Here is an 8,960-nt window from a genome sequence, read left to right as displayed (position 1 = left end):
CAAGTTCCGCACACATGAGGACGGCCTCAACTGGGATCTTGGGTTCATGTCACACTATCTGTAACCCCCACAACTTGTCTGGGCTTGCAAAATCTCACTAACTGTCCTGGCTGGAGACAATACCCATCTCTTTAACCTGTGCTTAACCCTCTCTCCACTTACATTGTCTGTACCTTTAAGACTTGATTATCTGTAAAGACTCGCATTCCAACCATTATTTTGTAAATTGAGTTTGTGTCTTTATATGCCCTGTTTGTGAACAGAACTCCCACTCACCTGACGAAGGAGCAGCGCTCCGAAAGCTTGTGGCTTGTGCTACCAAATAAACCTGTTGGACTTTAACCTGGTGTTGTGAGACTTCTTACTGTGTTTACCCCAGTCCAACGCCGGCATTTCCACTTCTTGCCTAACAACAGGAGACCCGCACAGGGAAATAGAGAACAATTTTAGTTCAGTTGGAAAGCCGGGGTCAGGAGAAGCTGGACAGGAGGGAACTGCAGGTTAGAATCATAGAATCCCTACCGTACAGAAGGAGGCCATTCGACCCATCAAGTCTGCACCAACCACAATCCCATCCAGCCCTATTCCCGCAACCCCACACATTTACCCTACTAATCCCCCTGACACTAGGGTCAATTTATCATGGCCAATCCACCTAACCCACACATCTTTGGACTGTGGGAGGAAACCGGAGCACCCGGAGGAAACCCACGCAGACACGGGGAGAACATGCAGACCCCACACAGACAGTGACCTGAGGACGGAGTTGAACCTGGGTCCCTGGCGCTGTGGGGCAGCGGTGCTAACCACTGTGCCACCATGCTGCCCTAAGGATGGTCCAAAGAACAAAAAAGAAATGTCCCCAAACTAGGGAGTGGAACAACAGAAAGCTCCCAAGAATACTTTCTAGGCAAAGGGAAAAAAACAGGGTTCTAGAAACATAGAAACCCTACAGTGCAGAAGGAGGCCATTCGGCCCATCGAGTCTGCACCGACCACAATCCCACCCAAGCCCTACTCCCACACATTTACCCGCTAATCCCTCTAACTACACATCTCAGGGACAATTTTTAACCTGGCCAATCAACCTAACCCACACATCTTTGGACTGTGGGAGGAAACCGGAGCACCCGGAGGAAACCCACGCAGGGGGTTTCCAGAACCTGCCGTTCTGGAAAAGGTCCTATTAAATTAAGAGTGAGGAGCAGAGGAAAAGGCTCCAATTTAAAATCTGCAAGGAACAGACTTGGAACAAAGTGGGTTTGCAACAAGTCAGAAGATCTGAGGAGACAGCCATGGGTTGGTGACTCTTTACTATGGGTCTTTGGTGTAGTGGTGCCTACTTCTAAAATGTTGAAATGAGTCTCTATCTGGTTTCTTGATATTAGATCAGCACGGTGGCACAGTGGTTAGCACTGCTGCCTCACAGCGCCAGGGAGCCGAGTTCAATTCCGGCCTTGGGTAACTGTGTGGAGTTTACACCTTCTTCCCGCGTCTGTGTGGGTTTCCTCCAGGTGCTTTGGTTTCCTCCCACACTCCAAAGATGTGCAGGTGAGGTGCATTAGCCATGGTAAATGCATGGGATTACGGGGATAGGGCAGGGGGTGGGCCTGAATATGATGCTCTTTCGCAGAATCGGGGCAGACTTGATGGATCGAATGGCCTCCTTCTGCACTGTAGGGATTCTACATTATTGCTAATTGAGTAAAAGAATCGCAGCTTTTAAGAAATTACATTTTTGACTAAGTTTTTTTTGAAAATGACTGTTCTTGTTATTAAGATTGCCGTCCTCCGGTCTATAAGGTACTGCCCACTATCCACCATTCCCCCAAGGAATCAAACTCCGTGTGGAGCCTTATCTTCAGGATGACACACTGGCTCCATCTAGGGGTCTAGCATGTGAATGACATGGATCTCTTCCTGTCCAATACGATAAAGATTATGTGAAAATGTTGGCATTGAACTGGGGTAAACACAGTAAGAAGTCTCACAACACTAGGTTAAAGTCCAACAGGTTTATTTGGTAGCACAAGCCACTAGCTTTTGGAGCGCTGCTCCTTCATCAGGTGAGTGGGAGTTCTGTTCACAAACAGGGCGTATAAAGACACAAACTCAATTTACAAAATAATGGTTGGAATGCGAGTCTTTACAGGTAATCAAGTCTTAAAGGTACAGACAATGTGAGTGGAGAGAGGGTTAAGCACAGGTTAAAGAGATGTGTATTGTCTCCAGCCAGGACAGTTAGTGAGATTTTGCAAGCCCAGGCAAGTCGTGGGGGTTACAGATAGTGTGACATGAACCCAAGATCCCGGTTGAGGCCGTCCTCATATGTGCGGAACTTGGCTATCAGTCTCTGCTCAGCGACTCTGCGTTGTCGTGTGTCGTGAAGGCCGCCTTGGAGAACGCTTACCCGAAGATCAGAGGCCGAATGCCCGTGACTGCTGAAGTGTTCCCCAACAGTAAGAAAACACTCCTGCTAGGTGATTGTCGAGCGGTATTCATTCATCCGTTGTCGTAGTGTCTGCATGGTCTCCCCAATGTACCATGCCTCGGGACATCCTTTCCTGCAGCGTATCAGGTAGACAACGTTGCCAAGTGTATGTACCGTGTACCTGGTAGGTGGTGTTTTCATGTGAGATGATGGCATCCGTGGTGATGGTCCAGCACGTTGTCTACCTGATATGTTGTAGGATGTCCTGAGGCATGGTACATTGGGGAGACCATGCAGCCACTACGACAACGGAGAAATGAACCCCACTCGACAATCACCAGGCAGGAGTGTTCTCTTCCTGTTGGGGAACACTTCAGTGGTCACGGGCATTCAGCCTCTGATCTTCAGGTAAGCGTTCACCAAGGCGGCCTTCACGACACAAGATGGCACAGAGTCACTGAGCAGAGACTGATAGCCAAGTTCCGCACACACGAGGACAGCCTCAACCGGGATCTTGGGTTCATGTCACACTATCTGTAACCCCCACGACTTGCCTGGGCTTGCAAAATCTCACTAACTGTCCTGGCTGGAGACAATACACATCTCTTTAACCTGTGCTTAACCCTCTCTCCACTCACATTGTCTGTACCTTTAAGAATTGATTACCTATAAAGACTCGCATTCCAACCATTATCTTGTAAATTGAGTTTGTGTCTTTATATGCCCTGTTTGTGAACAGAACTCCCACTCACCTGACGAAGGGGCAGCGCTCCAATTGCTTGTGGCTTGTGCTACCAAATAAACCTGTTGGACTTTAACCTGGTGTTGTGAGACTTCTCACTGTGCAATACAATAAACTCAATGTAAAGCTCCCAAGCTGATTGCCCACAATCTACCCCCCGACCCCTCCTCCAATCTCTCCCCCAGCCCCCTCTAACCTACCCCCCCACCCCTCCTCCAATCTCTCCCCCAGCCCCCTCCAGCCTACCCCCCCCGACCCCTCCTCCAATCTCTCCCCCAGCCCCCTCCAGCCTATCCCCCCCACCCCTCCTCCAATCTCTCCCCCAGCCCCCTCCAGCCTACCCGCCCCCCCCCCCAAACCCTCCCCATAAAGGTGAAGGATCCTGCTTCATTCACCATGAAGTAGATTTCATAGCTTTGTTGACAACAAGTATTTATTAACAACTCATAACTATATTAAAATATGCAGTAGCGGATATAAGTACGGAGCTGACTCCACCCGAGACCTTTCCACATCTAAACTGACCCTGGCTCTGGGTCATGGGCCTTCTTACATTACTGTGTGAGTGGTACTGTACTCAGTTCCACATTAACCCCATATGTACCAGAACCTTATACCATACCCTCTCCCATGTCTTTATCGCAAGAATATAGTTCAAGTTTTACATTGTTATAAGCCTTGTGCATTACCTTGTTACAAACGTGATGTTGTTCCAACATCATTGCTACTATAGAACTACCATTGACAACATTCACGCAAACCATTACAGAAATCAGCCTCCCACCCATTGACTCTGTCTACATTTCCCGATGCCTTGGAAAAGCAGCCAGCATAATCAAGGACCCCACGCACCGCAGACATTCTTTCTTCCACTTTCTTCCGTCGGGGAAATGATACAAAAGTCTGAGGTCACGTACCAACCGACTCAAGAACAGCTTCTTCCCTGCTGCCATCAGACTTTTGAATGGACCTACCTTGCGTTAAGTTGATCTTCCCCCACTCCCTAGCTATGACTGTAACACTACATTCTGCACTCTCTCCTTTCCTTCTCTATGAACGGTATGGTTTGTCTGTATAGCATGCAAGAATCAATACTTTTCACTGTATACTAATACTTGTGACAATAATCAAATCAAATTCTCACTACCCCATCTCACTCCTTCAAGTTAGAGGTTCAGGCAATGGAGAGGCTTTATAACCCTATCACACCTTGTTCGCCATTCTGTTGGTTGAGTGGTAACTCTGGCGGTTCTGGTTCTTGGTGGCTTGAGGGTTGGCCTGGGGCGTTTGGGTGCAGTTTCATCCCTTTCTTCCATTGCTTGGTGTTTAACCTGCTTGGTCTGGCTGGTTTCGCAGTGATTGTTGTTACACATGATCATTTCTTGTGGGGTAAACGGAAATGGCATTTGTCTGCTTGCCGGTGCCATTTCTTCTTTATCCGTTTGGGCCGTCGGGAAGCTCTCTGAGTCTGTGGCAGGAAGATTGAGTAGCCTGCTTGCCTCTGTTTCTTCGTTGCTGATGCGAGATTGCTACAAGGTTCCAGCATCCCTTGTGGCTCTGGCAGACTGGCTGGAAGTTACCTCGTGTGCATGGAGGTTGGTGTATGTACCAAATGTACCATCATTGTAGCTCAAGATACAGGCTCCTCAGACTGTTGATCTCTCTCTGGTACCACCTCCAGCGGAGGTGCTATGGTAATTTCTGACCTTTGGAGGTCTTCCAGGACTGGGCGTGATGATGGACAAACCTGCTCTGCAAAAAGAAGAGTGATTGCAAGTGAAATCAGATCATGTAGAGTTTGAGGACTTAGGACTGTGCTGTGCTGGCTGGTTAATGACCATAGTAGCCTTGACACCTTCTGGAGGAGACTGAGGGCCATGCCTCGGTGGTTTAAGGTTCATCCCAATGACCGGGTATCGGACTCCCTCTGATCCATAAAGTGAAGTGTCCATTGTTTGAATCCAAAGGCCTTGGAACAATAGTTCCTCATCTGATCGGACAGTCCACGCCGGCATCTGAATCTAATATAAAATTTGTTAGATAACCATTTACCAGGATGTCAGCAATCCAAAATGAAGAGCTGCATTCTCTGGTGTCACCCAAGAAACATGGCTATATGTCTTCAGAGCTTTTGTCTCATTATTACCTTTGGGATGTCTTTGCGGTGTGGGGTTTTAACTTGTACAGTTCACCCAAGTGTCTCTGTCTGTTACAATGGAAGTATTGTAAGAAGTCTCACAACACCAGATTAAAGTCCAACAGGTTTATTTGGAATCACAAACTTTCGGAGCGCTACTCCTTCATCAGGTGAGTGGAGAGGTGGGTTCACAAACGGCATATATAGACAAAGGCACAATCACAAGATAATGGTTGGAATGCGAGTCTTTACAGGTAATCAAGTCTTTACAGGTACAGACAGTGCAAGTGGAGAGAGGGATAATCACAGGTTAAAGGGGTGTGAATTGTCTCAAGCCAGGACAGTGAGTAGGATTTTGCAAGCCCAGGCCAAATAGTGAGGGTTACATGTAACGCGACACGGCCTTTTGGCTAAGATCAAGTGTAGTATGGATCGCCTGCACTTGGTTGAGGTCATTAGGTTACGCTAAAAGCGGCATCTCGGCCTTTTGGCTAAGATGCAAATGAGCTCAAGTCTTGGAGGAGGAACCTCCCCCTTCTCCAATCAGCTTGACTCATGTAGATCAGGCCCAGGACAGGGTGGTTTTGGTCTCCCGCCCTGTCTTGTCAGCCTGGATCTGAAATGTCTCAACTTGTTGAGACTCTGAATTGGATTTGATTTGATTGAATTGGAAAAGTATTAAAAAAAGTTTTTTAAAAATTCCACATCAGTGGAAGTATTGGGCAGTGCTCACAGGACACTGATCTTTCCTGTGAGGTCAGTTTGCACCACAGTGCTGGCTAGGTCACTCTGCTGGGTATCTCAAGAATTACTTTCCTTGACTTGGATGGTTCCTGCGTTTCTGTGACCTGATACGGTGGTCTGAGAGTTGGTTTCTGCCTCAAGTAGTGTTCTCTCCTCTCAGGATGTTCCCGTGTTGTTCATCTAAATGGATACAAAATTGGCTTCTTGACAGAAGCCAGAGGGTGGTTGTAAAGAGTTGTTTTTCAAACTGGAGGCCTGTGACCAGCTGTGTGCCTCAAGGATCAGTGCTGGGCCCACTGTTATTTGTCATTTATATTAATGATTTGGATGAGAATATAGGAGGCATGGTTACTAAGTTTGCAGATGACACTAAGATTGGCGGCATAGTGGACAGTGAAGAAAGTTATCTCCAATTGCAACGGGATCTTGATCAATTGGGCCAGTGGGCTGACGAATGGCAGATGGAGTTTAATTTAGACAAATGCGAGGTGATGCATTTTGGTAGATTGAACCAGGGCAGGACTTACTCAGTTAATGGTAGGGTGTTGGGAAGAACATAGAACATAGAACAGTACAGCACAGAACAGGCCCTTCGGCCCACAATGTTGTGCCGAGCTTTATCTAAAACCAAGTTCAAGCTATCCCACTCCATATCATCCTGGTGTGCTCCATGTGCCTATCCAATAACTGCTTAAATGTTCCTAAAGTGTCTGACTCCACTATCACTGCAGGCAGTCCATTCCACACCCCAACCACTCTCTGAGTAAAGAACCTACCTCGGACATCCTTCCTATATCTCCCACCATGAACCCTATAGTTATGCCCCCTTGTTATAGCTCCATCCACCCGAGGAAATAGTCTTTGAACGTTCACTCTATCTATCCCCTTCATCATTTTATAAACCTCTATTAACCTCCTCCGCTCCAGAGAGAACAGCCCTAGCTCCCTCAACCTTTCCTCATAAGACCTACCCTCCAAACCAGGCAGCATCCTGGTAAATCTCCTCTGCACTCTTTCCAGCGCTCCCACATTCTTCTTATAGTGAGGTGACCAGAACTGCACACAATATTCCAAATGTGGTCTCACCAAGGTCCTGTACAGTTGCAGCATAACCCCACGGCTCTTAAACTCCAACCCCCTGTTAATAAAAGCTAACACACTATAGGCCTTCTTCTCGCTTCTCGGCCTTTTGGCTAAGATCAAGTGTAGCTATGCGGATGCTGCACTTGGTTGAGGTCATTAGGTTACATTGAAGCTTCATATGTTTCATATGAAGCAATTTTTAAAAGCGGTATCTCGGACCTTTGGCTAAGATGCAAATGAGCTCAAGTCTTGGAGGAGGAATTGCTTTCCCTCCTCCAATCAGCTTGGCTCATGTAGATCAGGCCCAGGACAGGGTAAATGGTCGCTTGCCCCGTCTTGCCAGCCTGGATCGGGAATGTCTCAACTTGTTGAGACTCTGAATTGGACTTGATTTGATTGAATTGGAAATGTATTTTAAAAAAATAGGCCTTCTTCACAGCTCTATCCACTTGAGTGGCAACCTTCAGAGATCTGTGGATATGGACCCCAAGATCTCTCTGTTCCTCCACAGTCTTCAGAACCCTACCTTTGACCCTGTAATCCACATTTAAATTTGTCCTCCCAAAATGAATCACCTCACATTTATCAGGGTTAAACTCCATCTGCCATTTTTCAGCCCAGCTTTGCATCCTATCTATGTCTCTTTGCAGCCCACAACAGCCCTCCACCTCATCCACTACTCCACCAATCTTGGTGTCATCAGCAAATTTACTGATCCACCCTTCAGCCCCCTCCTCTAGGTCATTAATAAAAATCACAAATAGCAGAGGACCAAGCACTGATCCCTGTGGCACTCCGCTAGTAACCTGCCTCCAGTCCGAAAATTTTCCATCCACCACCACCCTCTGTCTTCGATCAGATAGCCAGTTACCTATCCAATCAGCCAACTGTCCCTCTATCCCACACCTCCTTACTTTCATCATAAGCCGACCATGGGGGACCTTATCAAACGCCTTACTAAAATCCATGTATATGACATCAACTGCCCTACCTTCATCAACACACTTAGTTACCTCCTCAAAAAATTCTATCAAATTTGTGAGGCATGACTTGCCCTTCACGAATCCATGCTGACTATCCCAGATTAATCCGCATCTTTCTAAATGGTTGTAAATCCCATCCCTAAGGACCTTTTCCATCAAATTACCAACCACCGAAGTAAGACTAACCGGCCTATAATTACCAGGGTCATTTCTGTTCCCTTTCTTAAACAGAAAGAGTTACAGAACAAAGAGATCTAGGGGTACATGTTCATAGCTCCTTGAAAGTGGAGTCACAGGTCGACAGAGTGGTGAAGAAGGCATTCGGCATGCTTGGTTTCATCAGTCAGAACATTGAATACAGGAGGTGGAGACGTCTTGTTGAAGTTGTACAAGACATTGGTGAGGACACACTTGGAATACTATGTGCAATTCTGGTCACCCTATTATAGAAAGGATATTATTAAACTAGAAAGAGTGCAGAAAAGATTTACTAGGATGCTACCGGGACTTGATGGTCTGAGTTATAAGGAGAGGCTGGATAGGCAGGGACTTTTTTCTCTGGAGCATAGGAGGCTGAGGGATGATCTTATAGAGGTCTATAAAATAATGAGGGGCACAGATCAGCTAGGTAGTCAATATCTTTTCCCAAAGGTAGGGGAGTCTAAAACTAGAGGGCATAGGTTTAAGGTGAGAGGGGAGAGGTACAAAAGTGTCCAGAGGGGCAATTTTTTCACACAGAGGGTGATGAGTGTCTGGAACAAGCTGCCAGAGGTAGTAGTAGAGGCGGGTACAATTTTGTCTTTTAAAAAGCATTTAGATAGTTACATGGGTACGATGGGTA

The 8,960-nt window shown here is 46.9% G+C and overlaps 1 pseudogene; it reads left to right on the top strand.

Moving 5' to 3' along the window:
• Positions 1-7,226: 7,226 nt before the first annotated feature.
• LOC144507432 (U2 spliceosomal RNA) lies at positions 7,227-7,428 on the top strand (annotated as a pseudogene).
• The last annotated feature ends 1,532 nt before the right edge of the window (positions 7,429-8,960 follow it).

Source organism: Mustelus asterias, chromosome 18 (genome assembly GCF_964213995.1).
Source record: "Mustelus asterias chromosome 18, sMusAst1.hap1.1, whole genome shotgun sequence".
NCBI classification, from domain to species: Eukaryota; Metazoa; Chordata; class Chondrichthyes; order Carcharhiniformes; family Triakidae; genus Mustelus; species Mustelus asterias.
Note: the sequence above shows the minus strand (reverse complement) of the source record. Positions and strands in the feature narration are given on the sequence as shown.